Source organism: Miscanthus floridulus, chromosome 1 (genome assembly GCF_019320115.1).
Source record: "Miscanthus floridulus cultivar M001 chromosome 1, ASM1932011v1, whole genome shotgun sequence".
In the NCBI taxonomy this organism is placed as follows: Eukaryota; Viridiplantae; Streptophyta; class Magnoliopsida; order Poales; family Poaceae; genus Miscanthus; species Miscanthus floridulus.
Window position 1 is genome coordinate 62,588,078 of NC_089580.1, and position 24,363 is coordinate 62,612,440.

At 42.3% G+C, this 24,363-nt stretch overlaps 1 long non-coding RNA gene across 1 annotated transcript; it reads right to left on the reverse strand.

Moving 5' to 3' along the window:
* Nucleotides 1-23,857: 23,857 nt before the first annotated feature.
* Nucleotides 23,858-24,350, reverse strand: LOC136485226 (uncharacterized). Its single transcript, XR_010766373.1, has 4 exons — nt 24,332-24,350; nt 24,166-24,222; nt 23,975-24,085; nt 23,858-23,882 (listed from the first exon to the last, which is right to left on the reverse strand). It is a non-coding gene; the product is annotated as an uncharacterized lncRNA (long non-coding RNA).
* Nucleotides 24,351-24,363: the final 13 nt, after the last annotated feature.

Here is a 24,363-nt window from a genome sequence, read left to right on the forward strand (position 1 = left end):
CTCACATAGTTGGTCGGATAAGTCATTCCGACTACGAAGCCGAGTAGCTCAACTTAGGCCTGGGACATGAGCAGTTAAAGTGCGTACCCTAGAGGTAGTAAGGATGTGCAAAGAGCCAATGGCGTGAGTCCAAGGGTAGGTTTGAGTCCTAAGCCTCCTGGCAGATTGGTAGTATCTTTGAGGGTGTGGCGCTGGTCTTACCCGTGATTTGGACTTCAGTTGTACCAAAGGTGACCTGATGCGACCCTAATAGGGGAAGCATGGGTGTGTGTTAGGAATAATTCCCCAGCTGGGTAGGAATCGATTTGAATCGCCGTCTCTCCCTAATAGTGAGAACCTGACATGAGCTCCTTCATCGTAGTAATTGATGAAAGTGTTGGTTATGTGGATTATGAAAATGCTCAACTGGATATGGTTACTATCGTGATGATTTAATGGTATACAATATGTTTGGCATATGATAGATGCTAATATAGAATGGAACAGGAATAATAAACTTGTTATTCCAAAGTTAAAAGATACTAGATAAATATTGGCTTGTAGGCAAAGGATTCAACCAGCTCCACTTATAAGCCTTGCATGATCCTTGGTGTCTCTTATTTTTTGTTTATGATAGGTAAGTCTAGCTGAGTACCTTCTCGTACTTAGGGTTTATTTCCCTATTGTTGCAGATAACGTGATGTACTATGGCTACTGTAAGCACTACTTTGCTCCTACAGTGGATGAGGAATAGGACCATGGGCATGGTCAATCTATATATCATCTCACCCTTATGCTTTTGTTGGAGATGACTGTGAAAACTAGCTATGTATCTAAACTACTATTGATGTCGTTCAGAACTATGTTGCTTCCGCTACTGTTAAACTGATGTTGTAATAACTATGTTGGAACTCCGATGTATGATAAACTATTTGTGAACTTGTTGTAACATGTGGCTTGTATGTTGAATCATGTACGATCTTGGCTTGTATGTTGGTTGATTCGAGATCCTTCATGATACTCGATAGAAAACCGAATTTATATGGACTCAAGTATGATGGTTTGACTACCTCGATGGTTACTATTGTACTTGTGCTCTTATAAATTAGACAGTTCTGTTACAGCTGGTATCGGTGCAGGATTCAACACTAAACTTGCCACATGTGTAATTAAAACAAAGCTTTTTGTTTTATAAACATAATTTCTGCAACTGTAGTGATAAGTTTAGAGTGTTGAAGATTGAACTTAAAACTATAGTGTGCTAGTGGTCATCTCCTTTATGCCCAGTTAAGGACTATTAGGTGGCTATTTAAGTACTAACACGGAGGTTTTTACTTTTGTCATCCATACGACGTGCTATTGTATGGGTGCCACTCACTTGAGTGGTAATGTATGGATCAAATGCCTCTACGCCAGGTAAGAAGGTAAGTTGATGAGTGGCATGACTGCAAGAAGTGAGGTGCGCGGTCGGGGAGAGCTAGCTGTGATACGGTTGTATATGCATGCTTGCATGTGTGTATGGTGCGTATTTAATTATGGGTAGTGTAATTGATCATCGGGTAGCTTTGATATAGAAGTATATATATGGGATATATATATATATGCAAGTATTTAGTTTACTGCTTTCATATAGATCTTGCTATCCTTGATATTCAACTTAGAGCCCAGATTTACCTTTCTGTACATATAACTGTTGGGTTGGGCTGAAATGAATCTTCTGTAGGTACACTAACCACGAAACATGTAGTTCGTTTAGTTACGATATTATCAAGAGAACGTATGTATGCCACCGCGTATGTCGTTAGGATTTATTTCTCTAAGTTTGTGAGGACGTACGGAATGAGCATACATCATGATACATCATTCATTCATGTCATTGCATTGTTCCTCCCCCTTGCAAGATCTTATTGTTAAGTAACTCTTTTTTATAATCGTGTTGTCTCACTAAATTGTAACATTTGCTATAGATGGTAGCCTTAGGAGCCCCTATTGTAAGCGACACCTTTTTGGCACTATTTGGAACTCCTGCCTTACTATGGAGGGTACTGCACTCTGTCGGATATGCTGAACCGCCTTGCTACTTTTGGAGCGAAGAGGTAACTGAGGGACAACGGTGGTACGACATGCGGGTCACTATCGCTGCCTGTGCGGACAACCCTCAGTGGCAAGGATGGAGTATCAAGTTAGATGGACAAACCCCTTAGGAGGGTGCCCAAGTGGCTGCTTTTGAAGTTCTCAGCGAAATATGTCAGGAATTCAGTGATGAGCTTGTCGATGGGCCCATTGGATCTTTCCCTCGGGTGGATGCATCACAGACCGCTTGGACCCAGCCAGGTGGTAATGCTTTAGTAAGAGATCAGGATGAAAGAGCAGGAAGTAGGAATGCTGCCATGAGTGCCATGTATGCAATTATGAAGATGTTTTACTCTCGCCAGGATAGTTACATCAGTTGCATGCAAGAGCTCCAAAGAGCATAGGCTGCATAGTGTAGGATGCGAGGACGTGTGCGCAGGCATCGAAGGGTAGTTAGAGCAGCTCAAAATGAGATAGGTAATTATATGACAGCCTTGGAAGCTCATCAGGGGTAGTTTGTCCATGCTGTTGCAGAAAGAGATGCGGCTAGGGATGAGTTACAGGATGTCCATGCTAAGAGGGACGAGGTCATTTGCCTTGCTAAGGACTAGGGAGGCAGCTAGGATCTAGATTGTGTTTTAGGCTGCTAGGCAGGCAACGGAGTTTGATTGCAGAGAGTAGGAGCTCATACGCCAGATTGAGGAGCTTCGGCTAGATGTTCATTGTCTCAACAACATGGTGAACCTAATTCTTCCTCTAGCTCCAACGGTGGAAGAAGATCCCAATGTGTTGATTGCTGAGGACGATGGCATGGAGGTGGACGCCAAGGATGAGCCTGAAGAGGAGGAGATGGAACCTTTTGAGGATGACCTTGGTGATGGTGTGTCCGACATCGACAGCGACCACCCTGAGGAGTAGATTAGCTATAGTATCTAGCTAGATGCGTTAGCTCTTTATCTTTGATCCTTGTGTAATGAACTCATAATGTAGGTTTTAATTTCATGATGTACCCCTTTTTGATGTTATTTGAACCATGCATGTAATACATGTGGTGATTGCACTTCTTATTGAATTCCCAGTTGTTATTGGCAAGAAAAATATGGCATGTACGGGACGCGTGTGAGTACGGCAAGTGGTTCTTTTGGTGATGTTATGTTGTGGAAATGAATTATTGTGCCTCTGTGTTATTGTATAAATTTAAGATTCTCTCTAGTAATTACAATATGGCATGATTATATAATTCTTCTGCAATCTATGGACATCACTCAATAATCACTTATTATTGCAACTTTGCGGATGACTCGCACTCACGGAGGGGCTGGTACCAGTCATGATGGTGATGATAATCTCCCACCACCAACGCACCCCATGCTAGCAGAAATGATGGCACAACTCCTAGAGACCCAATGGTCTATGGGGAAAGTATTGCACAGGCTTATGTAGAACACCGGTCGTGGATGGGTGAAAGCTCTAGTTTGGTTTTGGTGAATTGATGAAACCCTAAGTGCTAACCTAGTTTATCAAAGTAATTATGAGATAGGTAGCACTACTCCAAGTGATGAAGCAAATGAAGATCATGACATGATGATGGTGATGGCATGGTGATGATCAAATGCTTGGACTTGGAAAAGAAGAAAGAAAAACAAAAATGTCAAGGCAAAGGTGAAACTTGATATGAGTTTTTTTGTTTTGGTGATCGAGACACTTAGTGAGTGTGATCACATTTAGGATCGATAACCATACTATTAAGAGGGGTGAAACTCATATCGAAATGCGGTTATCAAAGTTCCACTAGATGCTCTAACTCATTGCATATGCAATTAGGATCTAGTGGAGTGCTAACATCCTTAAAAATGTTTGTAAAAATATGCTAACACACATGCATAAGGTGATACACTTGATGGTTGGCACATTTGAGCAAGGGTGGAGAAGTTGGTGAAGTGAAGGAGATGATTTTCACTGAGAAATAGTCACTGGACGCTGGTCATGTGGTGATCGGACTTAGGGTTCGTGCGTCCGGTCATTTATAAATGAAGGTGGTGCTCTCAGGCTTGATTTGCCCTAAGACCAGACTCAGAGAAAGATAGTGACCGTACTCTAGTTGAACACTGTTTAGCATCCGGTCCTGCTAACATGGTGGCGCATAGAGAAGAGGATGATTGACCGGACGCCAGGTGAGGGTGTGTCTGGTCCTACACTGTAGCACATCCAGTCACAACTTAAGTGCACTGACGACCATTGAGATCGGGCGATCAACGTTTGAAGCCGATGACATGTTGCGAGCATCGGGTGACTAGACGCTGGGGTCCTGCGTTCGGTCAACCTGACCGGCGTGTTCGATCTCCCTGAGTTGGGCTACTCTATGAGCCTAGCAACTCTATTTGTTGGGGGCTCTATTTAAAGGCATGTGGATGGCTCTAGCTCACTGTCGTGGCCATTTGCATTGAGATAGCAACCTTGTGAGCTTAGCCAAACCCTTCCACTCATCTCCATCATTGATTTATCATCTTTGTGAGATTGGGAGTGAATCCAAGTGCATTGCTTGAGTGTTTGCATCTAGAGGCACTTGGTGTTCATGTTTTGCTATGGGATTCGCTTGTTACTCTTGGTGGTTGCCGCCACCTAGATGGCTTGGAGCAGCGAGGATCATCCAGCGGAGGTTGATGATATTATCTCCGGCTCCGATTGCGGTGATTGTGAGGGGTTCTTGATCTTTCCATGGTGGAGAGCCAAAAAGGTACTCTAGTAAATTGCTCGTGGCTTGTGTGATCCTTATATTATGTTGGTTGTGCGGCACCCTATTGAGGGTTTGGCGTGTGATGTCAATTAGCGCGTGAACCTCTAAGTGAGTGAATCGCAACAACAAGGACTAGCTTGCCAGCAAGCAAGTGAACCTTGGTAAAAAAAATCATTGTGTCATCATTTGATTTCGAGGTGATTGGTTTTCATTTGTATTCATTTTTATGATTGATTGGTTTATTCCTCGACTCGGCGATATAACCATCTTGCTCTCTATCTTTACATTACCACAAACTAGTTGTCAAGCTCTTTAGTGTAGCTAGTCATGAGAGCTTGTTAGTTTGGTTAGTGTGGCTCTTTAGTTAGCCTTTGAGAGCACACTAACTTAGTGTAGTGACATAGACATTGTGTGGATAGAGACTATAGAAACTAGAATTATGGTAGGTGGCTTGCATTTTTAATAGGCTAGTGCAACACTTGCTTCGCCTCATATTTGTCTAATCGGTTTGTTATGTGTTCTTGTAGAAAATTTTAATGGGCTATTCACCCCCTCTAGTCATTAGGACCTTTCAACGGGGATGGGACCAACACCAGGGACCCAAACCAAATCAGTACAGAGATTCCAAGGATTTTTTGGATACTAAACCTCCTATCTTTAAGGAGGCAGAGGAGCCATTGCAAGCCGATGAATGGCTCAATACCATTGAGCAGAAGTTTCGTCTCTTGAGAGTTACAGAGCATATGAAGGCTAAGTATGCCTCACATCAGTTTCATGGTCCAGCAGACATTTGGTGGACTCATTACCTGTCTACCCTCCCTACAAATGCTTAGGTTACATGGAATGAGTTCAAGGCTGCTTTTAGGGGGCATCATATTCCCCTAGGTCTTATGAGCATGAAACATATAGAGTTTATGAGGCTTACTCAGGGCACCAAAAGTCTCACTGAGTACTAGCATGCCTTTGTCGCACCCAATTTTGCGTAGCAAAATCAAGTATTCATATATGTGCGCCCAAGATGTCCAAACACACATATACCATCAAATTGTAATAATATCAAAGTAAAGTATTTTATTACATCGCATATCTCATCATACTGTTATAACATAGTCTTGCTCATTGGCAACATTATTACACAAAGCGAAAAACTAGCCCAAACTGTCATAGGGACTCCAACTGGTGAACGTCAATCTAGTAGTCTTGGACATCATCTAGAAACTCTTCATATGTATTATATGTTACCCATCCGGGATTTTCATTGAATGTAAACAAGTGTAAGCTCACCATGCTTAGCAAGTATATCAAAGGGATCTATGAGGCTCAAAGGCTAGACACAGTTTGACTGCGGTTCACAATTTTAGTTGTTCAAGTTTTAGCATCCTGAATCACTGCTTTAGTGAATAATCCCAACCCAAGTGGTAATAATGAATAATCAAGATTATATCAATTTCCCAACCATCCATAGTAACCACTAATCATGAAGGATCCAGATTGCTCGTATCCATGAGCATGGCTGTTATAACAGGTTAAATATTTCTGTAGAAATTGTACAACTTTACCCACCGAGCCATGATTCCCAATGCCAGGGTTTGCAAAGCCCACAACACCTCAACCTAGGAAGTGTGGCAGGGTTTCACTATGTAACCCTTCACTAGTCGTACTAACAAGTCATAGCTACTAAGGTTTCAACCATCTAGCCGTATGTGGCCCTTCCCTAGGAGTGGCACGCATGGTCGTGGCACGATACACACCCTAGCAGGAAGAGAAACATACCAACTAGTGCCTCCTCTTGCCCTTATGGAAAGCTACAGACAAGCTAGTACAATCTAGTTAAAAGGTTAAAGTCAGAGCCATATGACACTCGAGGTTGTACGAAACCTCCTGGGTGGCTGCTTCAGGATTAAGTCCTTATGGAGAGGCACTAGAGCACTCAATCCCATACTCTAGCCCCCTGATTGTTGCTAAAAAGCTCCATTTTATCACATTGCATAATACCTTTAGTCATGTTTAACAATTATTTTATGTTGAGTGCTGCAGCATCTATCCAAAATGCATCCCAAACCATAGGTAACAAGGATATGTGGTACAAGTAGTAATCTAGGTAACATCCTTAAAAGGTAATTCAAATTTAGACTCATGCATGTAAATGAATTGTAGAGTTCATAGGTACAAGGGGCCTTTGCTACACTTGCCTTCCTCAAAGTTTTCCTCTTGGTATTGCTGGTCTCCCTACTGATCCTCAATCACCTCGAACTGATCACCCTCTAAACGTGTTCCAATTCACCAATCAAGCATCCATTCCAGTCATCACATGCATACAAATATACTTCTATTAGAACAGTACACCAAACAGTAGAAACATAGATTGAACAGGTTATAAAACTATTCTACGTACTGCTACGAACATGTGAGTGAAAGAATCACTCTAATCGAACTTAAAACGCAAAAGTTATGCATAAAATAAGTTTCAATGGCATTTCTGTAAATAAACTGAATTCAAATTTAAATTTAAACTAATAAAATCTGAATTTAAACGAATTATGGATGGTGTGTGCTATTTCCTAAAACTACAGGGACTAAAATGACTAAAAATAGGACTAAAAAGTAATTCTTTTTAAACTGTATTGGACTGTGGGTTGATTCACTGAAAACGGAGGGGCTGAAATGTCCTAATGGCTAGAGGGGGTAGCCTATTAAAAATTTCTACAACATTTAACAAACCGGTTAGACAATTATGAGGCGAAGCAAGTGTTGCACTAGCCTATTAAAAATACAAGCCACCTACCACAATTCTAGTTTCTATAGTCTCTATCCACACAATGGCTATGTCACTACACTAAGTTAGTGTGCTCTCAAAGGCTAACTAAAGAGCCACACTAACCAAACTAACAAGCTCTCACGACTAGCTAAACTAAAGAGCTTGACAACTAATTTGTGGTAATGTAAAGATAGAGAGCAAGATGGTTATACCGCCGAGTCGAGGAATGAACCAATCAATCATAAGAATGAATACCAATGAAAACCAATCATCTCGAAATCAAATGATGACACAATGATTTTTTACTGAGGTTCACTTGCTTGCCGGCAAGCTAGTCCTCGTTGTTGCGATTCACTCACTTAGAGGCTCACGCGCTAATTGGCATCACACGACAAACCCTCAATAGGGTGCCGCACAACCAACATAAGATGAGGATCACACAAGCCACGAGCAATTTACTAGAGTACCTTTTTGGCTCTCCGCCATGGAAAGATCAAGAACCCCTCACAATCACCGCAATCAGAGCCGGAGACAATCACCAACCTCCGCTGGATGATCCTCGCTGCTCCAAGCCATCTAGGTGGCGGCAACCACCAAGAGTAACAAGCGAATCCTACAGCAAAACATGAACACCAAGTGCCTCTAGATGAAAACACTCAAGCAATGCACTTGGATTCACTCCCAATCTCACAATGATGTTGAATCTATGATGGAGATTAGTGGGAGGGCTTTGGCTAAGCTCACAAGGTTGCTATGTTAATGCAAATGGCCAAGAGAGTGAGCTAGAGCCGGCCATGGGCCATAAATAGAAGCCCCCATAAAATAGAGCCATTGTACCCCTTCACTAGGCATAACTCGGGGTGACCGGACGCTCTGGTCATATTGACCGGACATAGGACCCCAGCATCCGATCGTTCGATGCTTGCCACATGTCATTAGCTACAAACACTGATCGCCCAATCTCAACGGTCATAAGTACATTTAAGTAGTGACCGGACGCACTGCTCAAAGTGACCGGATGCAGAACCCCAGCATTCGGTCGTTTCTAGTAAGGTTCCAGAGGTGATCGGACGCGTTCGGTCATGCCCGACTAGACTCACCCAGCGTTCGGTCACACACTATCTCCTCTATGCACTGCCACATCAGTGGGACTAGACACACCCCACCAGCGTCCGGTCACAAAGTGACCTAGCGTCCGATCGAAGACCGACGCCAGCATCTTCACTACTTCTACTGACCAGACGCGCCGATCTAGTTGAGACCAGTGTTCGGTCCACTCTATGAAACCCTGTCTTTTCTGTACAGGGCGCCGGTGGCACTATCGGACTGTCCGTACTATATGGGCGGACACTCCACCGGTGAAGTTTCGTACCTTTGCTCCCAAGTGCTAAACACAATGTGTATCACCTTTGTGCATGTGTGTTAGCATATTTTCACAAACATTTTCAAGGGTGTTAGCACTCCACTAGATCCTAAATGCATATGCAATGAGTTAGAGCATCTAGTGGCACTTTGATAACCGCATTTTGATACGAGTTTCACCCTCTTAATAGTATGGCTATCGATCCTAAATGTGATCACACTCACTAAGTGTCTCGATCATCAAAATAAAATAGCTCCTACCACTTATACCTTTGCCTTGAGCCTTTTATTTCTCTCTTTCTTCTTTTCAAGTCCAAGCACTTGATCATCACTATGGTATCACCATCATCATGTCATGATCTTCATTTGCTTCACCACTTGGAATGTGCTACCTATCTCATGATCACTTTGATAAACTAGGTTAGCACTTAGGGTTTCGTCAATTCACCAAATCCAAACTAGAGCTTTCAGGGGCTAAATTGCAAAACACTTGGCTGACTACGGGTTGACCCACGTGGCTGCTGACTGAACACCACACAACTACACATGAGTGGTGCGGTGCACCACGTGTGTGGTGGGTGTGCTGACGTGGCGCTGTGGATTGTGTCCATGGGTCCACGGTGAACCGTTATGACCCACGAAGGGGTATGTTTTAATCATGACCGTTCAAGTGAATCCGACGGCGAGGAATGAATGGGAGAACCCCCGCTGCCTGCACCATGGCTCTAGCGAGCCTGCCATGGCCGGCGGTGAGCTGAGCTCCATGGTGAACGCTGATACGGCTTTTCAGACCACCCCGATCAAAACCAAACACACGTACACGATGAGCGCATCAACGCGGGTCCGATACAACATAAAGGAAGGGCGGGGAAGCATGTCGGGACAACGGCCCCATGGCGGCACCATGGCCAACATGACTAGAGCTCGCCGATACGGTGCTCCAGAGCGATATTCCAATAAATGGGGGCATAGGAAGATTGAGCAGCTCACCACGAGTCTGATGGAGGTGGTCGCGGCATCCGAGAGGGCTCCGAAGGGGTTTGGCGATGTACAACAACGGCTGGAGAGAGAAAAAGGGCGTGGGTGAGGGTGAATCTGAGCGATTCAATACCAAAACGGAGAGATGAAGGCACCTACGGTCACGGTGAGTCACGGCGGAGCTCCGAGGTGCGTCGGCGTCGTTGATTGGGCACTAGAGCGGGCGGGCTTCAGCGGTAGCACGAGCTCAAGCATGGACGGGGAAAAGGAAGAGAGGGAGGGGCTCGGCTTGGGGTTTTTTAGGCGTGCGATGCATGGTAGAAGGAAGGGAGCATGATGAGGGCAGATTTAGACGCCTTCCTTGCCTGGCCCGATGGCCCGGCTGGTGCGGCTACCTCCGATGGCAAGCGTGCCATCACTGGTGAGGTGGGGAAGGAAAGGGGGAAGAAACGTTTGACGAGTGGGTCTCCGTGGCTAGGTTAAGAGAGCAGGCGCGTGGGCGTGAGCGCAGAGTAGGCTGAAGCTGGGCCAAGCGCGTCGAATTGGGCCGCTGACTCGTGCGTGCATGTGGGGTGAAGCCAAGGCGTGGTGCGGGCCACCGAGCAGGCCGTGGCCGGTTCTAACATGGGGAAAAAAGAAAAAGAAAAACTGGGCCTGTTCTAGAGTTGGGCTAGAAAGGGAGAAAGAAGAAAATTTTTAAAAGAAAATTCTTCCTATTTTCAAAGCTTTGAAAATTGATCAAATTCAAATGAAATTTGAATTCAACCTCAAACAACCATGCCCTACACTCAACCAAAAATAATATGCTTCGGCATGAATGCAACAAACATGTTCTTAAACCTTATAGTTAATTTAATTTTATTATTTGGCCTAGGTTAAAATGCATAGAAAATCAAATAAATGCTCAATTTTAATTACTAATTTGCAAATGAAATTTTAGGGTGTTACAGCCTTCAATAATCTCTCTAGGTATGCGCCTAAGTTTGTGAATAACGATGCTAAGAAAATTGTAAGCTTCAAGAGAGGACTAGGTCCAAAGTTGATGAAGACTCTAGCAAATAACAAGAGTGAGACCTACAATGAATTTGTGAGTGATGCGCTCACACAAGAGAATCATAATAATATTTATGCTGCATCCAAGAGCCGCAAGAGGGACTTTGAAGGTGGTGCATCTTAGCAGAGAGCTCCAGTGGTGGCAAGAACCCAATACCGTCCACCTGCTCCAAAATACCGACCACCTTAGAAGAAGGCCCAGCCAAGCCAAGCAAATAAAGGGTATCGTCGGGCATACTCTATCGCTCTACTGCCTAAGGGTGGTGCAGGACAAGGCAACTCGAAGGCACCACCTAACAATCAATCACGTTTCAATTGCAACAAGACTGGTCATTGGGCAAGGGAGTGCCCCTACCCTAAGAAGAATAATCAAAAGCCAGCAGCTGCAAATGCATGCTTGGGGTATGTGCATTACACCACCATGGAAGAGATTCCCTCTAGCGAGGTTGTCACATCTGGTATGTTTCTTGTGAACCATAACCCTATAGTTGTTCTATTTGATTCTAGGGCTCCACATTCAAACATGAGTCCAACATTTGCGTCCAAGTATGATCAGAAAATATTTGTAGTAGACAAAGGTGGTTATTGTATAAGTGTAGCCAGGAATAACATTTCTACCAATCAGATAGTTAAAGATGTACTTATCCAAATAAGTGAATGAGAGTATACTGCAAATTTAGTGATATTACTAGGATTGGGTATAGATGTGATCTTGGGTATGAATTGGATGAAGAACCATGGTGTCTTTATCGATACATCGACTAGAACCATTATGTTGAGAGACCCCAAGAATAACGATGCTTTTCTAGTACCCCTTTCTAGGGAGTTTGATCTCCAAAATACGGCCAATGCTACCCAGCCTGTGGCCCTTGCTGATATTCCTATAGTATGTGAATTTCCAGATGTCTTTCTGTCGGCACAAAATTGCGTCCCATGCCGGGGCACACGAGCAAGCCAGAAGGGTCTGCTCGATGGAGCTAGAGATCCACCTAGCTTCAACATAGGGATTATCGATCCTATGCACTCCTCCCAAGACGTGTCAATCAATTTGACCCTGCAATTGACAAGGAGAGAACGCTAATTAGTAATTTAAGGCAGAACATACCGGTGTTGCTAGATAGTCCCGAATGTGTGGCTCTGAGAACCGATGTGGAAGGAGATCGACTAAATAGTTAATTCCAGTATACTCATAAGAATAAATTAGTTAAAGCTTGTGGAGTTATGGAAGAAAAATCGGTTATCATTCAGGATGAATATCGTTATTTAGACAAATATTAGTCAATGGCGATAGGATGTCAACAATAATCAGTTTATGCTAAGCCAATGACTACAAGTAACTGAATTCCTTTTTATATAAAAGAAGCAGCTCATTATCATTTAACCATTTCATAGAGATAAATCTAATAGACATATTAGATCTTATATATCGTTATGACCAGTGGGGCATGAGGCAGAATCATGCAGGCCGTAGAAACAGCGATAAATTCAACGACCCTAACTTATTACTAATATCAATGGGGCATGAGGCAGAATCATGTAGGCCATAATATAATAATAAGATCATGGGGTTAACACATCTTTCAACCTATCTTTACTTCAACGGTCTCATGACGTGAACTGCATATGTGCAAACACTCGATATCGGCTAAAACAGTCGATTAAGGCATAGCGTATAGTTAAGGTCATGCCCTATCAGGAATAGATCTACCAAATAACGATCCCCACTCTATGGTGCTAATAGTGGGGTGTGAGGCAGAATCACATAGGCCGTGATAACAGACTATGGAACGGTTCTCATTAGCCAATAGATCTATTCAAGACCAGACATGCCTTAACCACACGCTATGCACGATCAGGATTGACATAAAACGACTGATAAAACATAACTCATCGTTTAAGGTGCAGATTAGATCAATTTAGATTAATAAACAATGGGTTAAACAGGATATAAGGCTGATCTAGATCAATCCCAATTGGACGAAGTGATATTGCTGTAATTAAATAAATATTGAAAGCAATAAGCAATATCGATAACTTAATGAATCTATCCAAAGGACGCCACCCTTAGATAGAGCCGATAACTTGACCTTATATAGTTCGAGTAGTGGAGGTCGACCAGATCAATGTAGGCGTACTTGAACTAAACAAGAGTCAATAACTAGCTTATACCAGAGTCGAGTGGAGGTCGATCAGATCGATGCAGCCGTACGAACAGAAGTATAAGCCATGATGGTACTTACAGATAAGCCGGTGGTCGGCCGAACCGATGCAGCCCTGCTCGCTGAAGAACTCGTCGAGATCTACTCTACTCCTACTCCTAAGGGGTGGCTAGAGCCAAAAAAAATAAGTAACTTGTATTTGATTGATTGTGTGTTCTCTTACAATAGCCGAGGTCCAATATTTATACCCGGAGCCTAAACATGAATCCTACTCGAGCATGACTTATTACAATCTTTGTCATAGAAGAAAACATTCCTAATTTAAGATAACTTGGACCCTAATCTTTCCCTTTTTGTAGAGTCCGATATGTAGTTTCCTAGCGCCAACCATAGCACATCATCGCTATCTGCTGATGTCGTCCAAAGAGATCCGATTCCAGAGTCATATCTGAATCAGTTATCCTTATGCAATCGATTCCTTGATTGGCACAATCTTGGAAGCCTTCGAATTCCCACATTCTTCTCCTAAATTTTGGTGTAAACACATTCCCCCCAATTTTGGGATAAAAGTGATTTTATTTCAAAATTCCTATTTATCCATTTACCACACCGCAACCATTCTATTTCGAGATATACGCATGATTCCTGTCTTCCCGGGCTAAGTCTTATATAATATCCCAATAGTACCTCTTCCAACTCACTCAACCCATTTGTTTTTCCCTTCTTTCTCGACCAAATCTCTACAGCCGACGCCGCCATCGCTAAAGCTTCAACCATAGCAAATCTTCCACCCTATTAAGCTCTTATTCAAGCGGTCCTCCTCAGATTCACATCTGTCTCAATGGTAATGGCGATCAGCGACCATGAACCAGAGGTATGCTTTCAAATTCCCATTCTCAAAATGTCAGTCGCTACCCTGTATTTCCTTTGTCCTCAAATTTATTTTATCATATTTCTAGGAAATGAGGAATGAAATCTTGATCCCATCAGCTATTGCTTCCAAATCATTATTTTCTCAGGCCTATGGGTGATCCTGATCCATATGATTTCATCTATCAAGAAACCAACCAAATCCGCTTCAAACAGTCTGTAGTGGATTTGTCCTCTTGGAATATCAAAACTCTCTTCAGAAACTAGCCTAAAATGCCCAAGGGGAGGAGAGATTGGTTTCGTAGGGTATCCAAGAAAATGGCCGGAGATTAGGAGGTGTATGATTTGAATCAATGTTTGACACTCTCGTTGTCTGGGATGGAGAGGAATGATTCACTCTTGATTTCCCCATCTTATGTCTAGTCCAATGCCCTGAACGATTTTGTTTTTGGTCATGGCCCAATGACCATTACCCTGGCCGATGTTTATATGTCGATCGGCCTTAGAATAACCAGACCAATGTAGCCTTATGAATACTTGAGTGCTGGTTCCAAGAAATTAGCCAAAATATCATATTGCATAGGATGGACAAGTTATATTCTGAACCATATTGGAGACGAATCAACTATCAGTGAAAGGGAATATGTAGCCTTTCTGAATATGTGGTTGGAGATATTCATCTTCTATGGGTCATCCTGTGGTCCAACTTACAATTATAAGCTTATGGCAGAGCATTTGGCAGTAGGCAAGGATATCCATCTTGGAAAGTATCTACTAGGGGCTGCTTATCATCTAATGCACTAGGTTGCTGCCCAATTGCTGAAGAACGAACCAGTACATACTATCAGTGGCCCTTGGTGGTTGATACAACTATGGCTCAACCTGTACATGCACAAGATTGTAAGGGCTGATCTCAGAAGTCTGAGTTTCCCCTCTTCCAACTTTGATGAGGAATATAGAGGCAAGGAAGGAAGAACCCTTCAGTGCATGAGCTTTGGGGAGGCTGCATCGGCCATAACAATTAATATCGATATTGGCCATCTCTTCAAAAAGTTTTATAGAGGGTTCGATGCATGCATCCTGACTTGGCTACCATATAATGAGAATGAGAACGATGAGCTGATCTTCCCATTCAAATTTTGATTTGAATCAGGCTGCTCAGACGAGACAACAGTTGTAATTTTTAATTCCTTCATCAAGCCCTGCGTTCTTCCAACCGAATTTCACCATGGTCATGGAAAAATGGCCACTGGCTCCTTCCTCCTAGACAATCTTCCAACTTATGAATTCTATTATCCATCCTTCATAGCTTGTCAGTTTGGTTTTGGTCAACTTCTCCCTTAATTGTTCTTCAAAAACATACTAAAGTCAAGATAAGATATCAGTGAGGTAATGGAAGCTTCTAGAGTCTTCTAATTGGGATCATATCTTCCTTCAATTGCTTGCATGATTGGATCAGGGTCAGCTTCTCTTCCACTCTTTTTGACTCCTGGTGGTAAGAATGGCGCTCCCATCTTTTCTATGGGTTAGTCCACCCTTTGTGTATAGCTCTGGATGGGGAATTCGCTTCTGATAATGAGGTAACTTTCATCCCCTTTTTAGGGAAATTCCTTGACAGATTCCTCTGCCAATTGTTCTAACTGACCCTTTAGGATACTGAATTCAATCCTCCGAGCTTAGACAGGAAAGGGCATCCTATAGATTATCAGCCATCATGCCCAGTTTCAAGAATGGGATCAACCGCACCTTCATTGAAGAAATTGATGAAAACTCATGCTGCCCCTACCATCATAACATATCAATCTTCAAAGTGCAAGGCAGCTCAAGGGATGAACTAGAAAACCACTACTAGAAAAAGACTTCGTAGGATGAGACCATCAGTCGCTTAGGTAAATAATCCATGTTCTTCTCGAACCAATATTCAACTTCTAATCTCATTCCTTCACAGTTATCGAGTATTATGTCCCAATCTGCTCTTGGTGCGGTACTACCATCCCAAGCATTTGATTTAGCACCAGTTGAACCCCTATCGGCTGAACCTCAAAAGGAGCTGATTTCAGTTGAAATAACTGATGCCTCCACAATAGCAGAGAACGTGAATTTTATCCTTGATGTTTGTCGGAATATCTTTCTTCAACTTCTTGATTTACTTAGTTTTTATCCTTCATCTGACCTCTTACCATGCGAGATACTTCCTGAGGAAACATCAATGCAAGAGCAGGACCCTAACAGCCTACTTAATGATCCTACCAGCACTGAGGGTGATCTTGTTTCTATCGACACTCAGATTGTCGATTCCCCAGTTCAACATATAACTGATGGTAAGGAAGTTATATGTTCAATTTATTTTCTCTACAAAAACAAGAGCTAAAAATCTTTCCTGATGTTTGCAGATGTTAATGTTGAGAGTCCAGAGCCGATTCAACCAGACATCACTGGTGCATCATCAGCTATCCCTTCTCCTCAGATAGAGGCTATCACGGAAAAGGTATTGCGTTCATCTTGCCGTTCATTTCATCATAAACTGATCCAATCCTCTTAATCAAAATTCTCTTAAATGTAGGCATTCAATCTTCCAGCCTAGAGCTACTCTTTCAATCTAGAGGAGTATCTTGATGAAGATGAAATTAGCTCATCAGCCACCTCCTCCAAGGAAACCTTGCCAGAAGAGACCAAAAATCAGCTAAGAGATGTTCTACCAATACTTGAGAAGAATATAGTCGATTTGGTCCAAGACACTGATCCAATGCATAAAGTCTTCTTGGCCATTAAGGGCAATCCATCCCCAGCTCTCTCTAGAGTTTTGTCTCCTTTATCTATCTTTGAAGATCAGGTCCTGAAGGTGAAACAGGCTCAAAGGAATCTGTTTGATCGTGAAACTTTATTGGCCAAGGGGAACTCCAACAGGCAAGAGGCTAAAGAACTGACATAGTTGATTGATCACTTGAAGAATTCCTCCCTCGGTGTTGACCTAGAATTGTCTCAACTAGAAGCTAGGTGTGCAGAACTTGAGAAGGAGCTAGAAAATGTGAAGGCTACCATTGATCGTCACAAATCCACCCTGGCTCAAATACCCGATGCCATTCAACAAAAGAAATAGAAACTGCTAGCCAAAGTTAGAGAAGGTAGAGCCATCCGAAATAGCCTCAAGAGTATTCCTGGATCAGCCGAAGAAGACAAACAACAGATCACAGAAGTTGATGCTATTCGGCTAGAAGTATTGAAAGCGATCCAGGACGTTCTAGACTTGTAATTCGTGTATCAACATATGTCTTTTGTAGAACCAATGACAACCATACTTTCCGTTGTCTCACTGTGTTTTCTTTGTTTTGGCTAAAGAGCCAATTTGAAAATAGTCGATTCCAGACTCTCGATCTTAATCCCATATAGGTCTGAAAACACGACCTTTATTAAGAGAACCCTTTGATCTTCTGTCCTTAGTCACCCGGCGTTGTATTCTCTTCGGTATTAGTGAGGTGGTGCTTCGCCTCCTATTAATTGCGGCTACCTTTTGCACATCCCAAGGCGTCTGCCTCTTCGCTCCGTGGCTTCAAATATTAGCCGATGGCTCTAGCCTCGAACACATCTACACTTGCAACCACTCCTATTCCTTTGCACTTCTCCGCCCTCGTAGAACCCCATAGCGGCCTTCCTTCCTTCTTGTAGATCCAATCAACTTCATGGCCGGCAAGGATAACCGCGACATGTGTGCAGTGGAGGAGGTCCTAGAGGAGAATATGCCGGTGAATCAACGCCTCTAACGCATGAGGTGAGATCGACATCTTCTGCTTGTGATGATGAACTATTCTGATTTGTCTATAGATTCATTTTGAATGATAGTCTCCATCCTCTTCCCAGGGCCGATGAGCCCTCTAATGCTGCATCTTCTGCGCCGGCCTCGTCGTCGGATTCTTCTGACTCCTACAACGGCGACGACGTCCAGCATTTTCTTCGAGAGTGGAGAGCGGCTCAGAACTGCTATGCCGAGATGACTCAGGAAAATGGCCAACTCGAGATCTGCCTTGGAGTTTCTCAGGCTACCTTTCAAGCGGCCAAGGAGGAGGCCAGTGCCATTCGAGCACGGCTAGCCAAGTCTGACGCCGTGGTAGCGGGTAAGATGAGTTCCATGAATGCTTCTATTCTGATTTCTACTGTCTTTATCTTGATAGTTCTTTTGTTTTCTATGATCGTTAGCCCTGACAGTGCAGTTGGAGTCCCTCCAACTGGCGGCGAATGCGGCCACGGACACCGTCAATGCTCGGGGTCCCCTCATCAATGCTCACCTCCAAGACATTCTGGCTGGCGTTTAGGAAATCACCGTCCACGGCGTTCATCATGGCGCGTAAGTGGCGCTAACCGTGGAGCAAGTCCAGACCGGGTATGAGCTCCATGCCATGGAGACTGGCTTCCTGATGGGCAACGGCCCCGAGGAGCATGAGGATTTCCTTGAGGAGTTTGTTTTTGCGGCGAAGGCCATTGTGGACATCACATCTGCTCAAGATGTGGTGAACAAAGTCTTCGATTAGCTTGTATCTAGGGCAAACTAATGAATGAAACCTTCTATTCTTTCATGAATGTATCTCAGTGCAATGCCCCTGTATGTGTCATGAATGTCTTTGTTTTTTGTTTTTGCTCTGGAGGCAATACATATCATATCGGCTTTTACATATTAGAAGATCTTTATTTTTTTTGAACTAGAGGTGATACCTTTCCGGTACCAGCTTTTAGAGCCAATGACTAAACAAATTGGCTATCAAGTGTTGATCAAATGCTAGGATAACATCCCTTTAAATATTTTTCATCGATCGCTATTGATAGGTTGCACCAGAACTTTCAGACCAAAGGTTAAACAATCGATCGATCTAGGCCAAGCATCTCATTAAGAGAAATAAAACTTCCTTTAATAGATCCATCAACTCTAAATTGCACTTATTGTTCACATACGTCGGCCTAAGCCTATCTCCAGGACCAATGCTTATTATTCCTTAATCCAATGGCCAACGTGAAGCTGTGACTATTTACTAAAAACAAACTCTTAGAGCCGATTGCTTGGATCAACTATTGGCTTTTATTACTGATTTTAATGAAGCCTCCTTCCCATAACTTGCCAGAAAAGCATTCAAAGTCTGCTAGCTCCCAAAAGACTGGATCGACTATTGCGATACTTACAGACTCGTCAGTGCGAACCAGTTCGACATCATCTCCATGCCATTGAATCTAACACTGATGCATGGTCGATGGTACACAATAGTTTGCACGAATCCAATCATGACCAAGGAGCAAACTATACGACCCTTTTCTATTGATGACGAAGAATGTGGTGAGCAGAGTCTTACTCTCGATTGTTAGTTTGATGTTCATTGCCCTCTGGGTCTTAGACGCATTACCCCCAAAGTCCTTAAGCATCATGTCAGTCTCAATCAGATCTCTTGGTCCCTTGCCAAGCTTACAAAAAGTGGTGTAAGGCATAAGATTGACAAAAGCACCTCCGTCCACCAACATCTTGTTCATCAGCTTCCCATCAACAAAACCTTTCATATATAAAGCCTTTAAGTGTCGATGCTTGACTGGTTTATCAAATATAGCTTGATATATAACTGTCAGCTTGGCAACTATCTCCTCATACTCTGATTCATCAAAATCTGAGTAAACTTCTTAATCTGCAGAAGCTCTGAATTCTGATGGTAACAGAAAAGCCATTTGAATATTAGCCGATGGTTGCCTTCTATCGGCTGTTGGCTTAGCACGCCATACTTGAGGTTTAACAGATGCTTGAGTCTGTTCCAACTCTCTATTCCTTAGTTGTTGCACCCTTCTCTTCTGGTTCTTGTCAAACCTCCTAGACACCATTAGCCTTCCTGCCAAGCATATTTTTCTTCATTACTTTCTTCTTTATAATCCACCCAGTTTTGATCAACAACTCTTTTTCCAAGCCGATTATGAACACTTCCATTTTTTAAGCGCCGATCCATGTTATTATGATGATATGCATCTTGAGCATGGATAGACCGGCGGTTGGCTTGAGATTGCCTAACCTTCCAATATTGATCGCTGCACTCTGGACAGTTATTCTTGGTACGCAACTTCAAACCTTCGTTCCAGCAATGTCTGAAGAAAGGACAATTCCAATGTGATTCAGCTTGCTTTCTTTCATACCTCTCTTTTTCCTATTGACGCTGGTATTCTTGCTCTTCTAACCAACGCTGATAATCCTTTTCCTTCTGCCACTACCATTTATTCAATAGAATTCGAGATGTAATCCATGGCTTTGTCGCCCCACCTTTTGACGTTTCTCCCTGCTCATATCGGCTCTTTTGCTTGTTGCGACGTCTTCTAACTTCTCTGTACTCGTCAGTCGATATTTGCATCTCGAGATCGACTGTTCTAGCTTCTCTTGATTTGGTTGATGTCAGGACCTTAGTCTTTCCTTTGAGCAGCCTAGCATTGACCATGTTTTGATCTCCTAGGAAAGGATTATCATCAACTTTCATTTTTCGAGGCGTATCAAATTTGAGTCTTCCTTGCTGAAAAGCCCTCTGTATATGCTGCCTAAAAATTCTGCATTCATTAGTGGAATGAGAAGTAGCGTTATGGAACTTGCAGAACTTCTTATTCTTCAACCGATTAGGGGGCAACATAACATGATTATCGGGCAACTTGATCTGTCCCTTCTCAAGCAAGAAATCAAAGAGCTTGTCTGATTTTGTGACATGAAAGTCATAGCTCTCCTCGACTCCTCTTCCCTAAGGATTTGGCACCATTACTGTCTTTTTGCCCCAATTCCATTCATCCGCGGCAATCTCTTCTTCCTCATCTTCATAGCCGTCATCGACCGAATATGGATTATAAGCTTCGGCTACTGTGGTACTCTTCTAGAATCGGGTATCTCTGCACATACTCTAGAATTGGCTATTAAGCACCGCCACTCATTGAGCCAATTGACCCAAGTTGTCAAATTCTTATCCCAGTAGTTTTTCTTTCCATGTTGGCAGCATCTCTTGAACGGCCAAAGCGGCTAACTGATCATCAGCCAAATTTAATGAGAAGCACAAGTTTCTAGTCTCTCTAAACCTTTGAAGAAACTCAGTGCCCGATTCATTAGTTTTCTACCTTATGGTTGTCAAATTGGTAATCTTCTTTTCTCCAGTCCTAGTATAAATATATATATGAAATTTCTTTTCCAGGTCAGCCCAATTAGCAATGGAGTTCACTGGCAGTGATAAAAACCAAGTGAAGGCTGGCCCTGATAGGGATAAGAAGAAGAAACGAACTTGATGGGCCTCTTCAACGGATGCTTCGCCCAACTATGTAAGATATCAACTGACATGCTCTATTCTGCTTGTGCTATCTTGGCCAGTGAACTTAGCAAACTCTAGGAGCCTGTAATTTGTAGGAAGAGCGACCAAATCATACTATTCTGGATATGGGCATTTGTATGAGAAGGTCAGCCCTTTTGGCTTCAAACCAAACTAATTCTTCATCATCTCGATCACCTTTAGCAACAACTTGTCAGCATGTGAATTTGGATTTCTCTACACTTGCTGACCCATCTGTGGATTGAAATCCTTTGTGCCCTGATACCCTGGATTCGGAATCATGTGAAGGGTGTTATAATATGTGCCATAATGATACTCATGTGGAATCTCTATTTGCTAGGTCCTTTGCTGGTTTGCTGTTTGAAGTCTCTGGTTATAGACATTAGGATCTATATCTCTATGGATCCTTTGAATTGATGGTGTGATTTTTTGAGCCGATGATGGTATGTGGCCTGATGTGCCAAAATTAATCACCTGGTTCTAACCTTGCCCCGTGGGCTGCTGCACTGACGATCCAGGATTATATTGTATCTGATTTGTAGTAACACCCTGAGCTTGTTCAGATGAACTCTAAACTACCTGGACATTATCATTACTGGCTGGTGCTGCTTCTTGATGGCTAGTACCGGTTTGATTAGTCCCTTGAGTCAACAGATATGGAATATTGTAATAAGCCGATCCAACCCGATCAACTAGAAACCCATGAAACACCTCTTTCATGGTGTTATGGAATGTGTTCAAGAAAATTTCATTATGGTTCAATATGGCATCATGAACAGACTTGTTTATAGCTTCTATGAAGAAACACCAGTCTTCAGTCTCATCTGCATCTGTCTACCCATGCAAAAGAACTCTAGGTAGTGGATATTTCTGAACAATTGTATTGTCACGTGTTTTGATGTAGGACAACAAACACTTATTCTAAAATTCTTCTATAGCTTTGCCGATGACATCTTTATCTCCATTAGGTAGGTCTTCGTAATGTACCATAAGGATGTCGTTGTTGCTGTGAACCGCCATGATGATTGTGGTGTTCCATCGAGCGTACCAGAACGTGTGTAGGCATGAAATTTCGTCCCATGTCGGGGCACACGAGCAAGCCAGAAGGGTCTGCTCGATGGAGCTAGAGATCCACCTAGCTTCAACATAGGGATTATCGATCCTACGCACTCCTCCCAAGATGTGCCAATCAATTTGACCCTGCAATTGACAAGGAGAGAACGCTAATTAGTAATTTAAGGTAGAACATACTAGTGTTGCTAGACAGTCCCGAATGTGTGGCTCTAAGAACCGATGTGGAAGGAGATCGACTAAATAGCTAATTCTAGTATACTCATAAGAATAAATCAGTTAAAGCTTGTGGAGTTATGGAAGAAAAATCGGTTATCATTCAGGATGAATATCGTTATTTAGACAAATATTAGTCAATGGCAATAGGATGTCAACAATAATCAGTTTATGCTAAGCCAATGACTACAAGTAACTGAATTTCTTTTTATATAAAAGAAGCAGCTCATCATCATTTAACCATTTAACACTACTACAGCGTAGGGATATAGTAACACCAACTTGTGTTACTGTATATTGGAAAAAGTGTTACTAGCTCACTTAGTAACATATTTTCTTTTGTGTTCCAATTGGCTATGTTACAATAGACTGGTTTATTGTAACACAACTACTTGTCTACAGGAACACTTGTCTAGTGTTACAATGATTTTTGTTGTAACACCTTTTTTTGCTCTAGTAACACTTAACAATATGGTAGAATGCATAGTGTGGAACACATTTATTTATCTATCGTAACATTTGTATAGTGTTACAAGAATGTCTATTGTAACACTTTTTTAGTTCTAGTAACACTTCCACATTATGGTAGAGCACAATATATGAAACAAAGCAACACATGGTTTGTAACACTTTTTTATATCTATTGCAACATATTCGGATTATGAAACACATATTTATTTCTCCAATACATATGGCACAAGGATTATTATATAATCGCACAAATATGACACACTGTAAAATCACATAAACCACAAATTTCCATAATCATAGCATGATCCACATATTGTGGAATGATCTCAAACATAGTGCTTGTTTAGAACAAATCGTAGTATATGTACATAACGATATGGCTCAAGAGAGCAAACACACGTAGTCCACACTAGAAAGAAAAATTCAAGAACTAGCTATGATTCCTAAAGTCCACTGCTTCTTCCTGTGCGCATTGATGTAGGAATTCAACCATTAATCATTTCAACCTGCAAAGAAAATTTAAGTTGTAACATTACAAATTAAGGCACATATATACATTGATGTAAAGTTAGGAAAGCTAGTTTTGAACATACAAACATCGAAGGCCAAGCAATTTGGACTCCTTTGGCATGAGCATCACCAATATTGTCGCACCCAAGCATAGGCCTCACTAATGGCTCATCTTTTGTTATAGGATGATTGATACGCACTTTGTAGAATTGACTTCCTATCTTAACTCCACCAACAAGGGCTTCTGGATTAGTGCTCAAGAGAGTTGCATATGCCACATTAGCCTTATTAGGATATTTCGAAGTCATTAGTAGCACTGTGGACCCAACCTACATTAATTTGACATAATCTCTTAGTGACCAGCAACCCTTTAGTTGTACATCGTGATCATGCATTTAGAACAAGTGATATGTTCAACTACCTTCATTAGAGAAAGTCGTTTAGGTGTTTGGCGCCTGTAGCTTGTAGCCTTGTCATGAGCCACCTCCTGGTGTGCAATGGTTCTAGTATCTACAAGCCCTCCGTGATGTCCCTTACACATGTCAAATGAAAGTACAAAATAATAAGACACAAAATCTACTATAATTATAGCAAAGTGTGGTTCATAGATACCTTTTGTTTCTTTGGTATTATTCTACTTGTGGCGGAACTCCTTTGACAAGAATCAAACTGAACGGAAGAGAAAGGCAATTGTATTTATACACTGTTATAGACATCTTAAATAACTAGCATTACAAGTCTAATATATTTTATTCAATGGTACATTGAAATAGTGTACCTCTGTTGGTGCAAAATCATTATGGAGGTGTT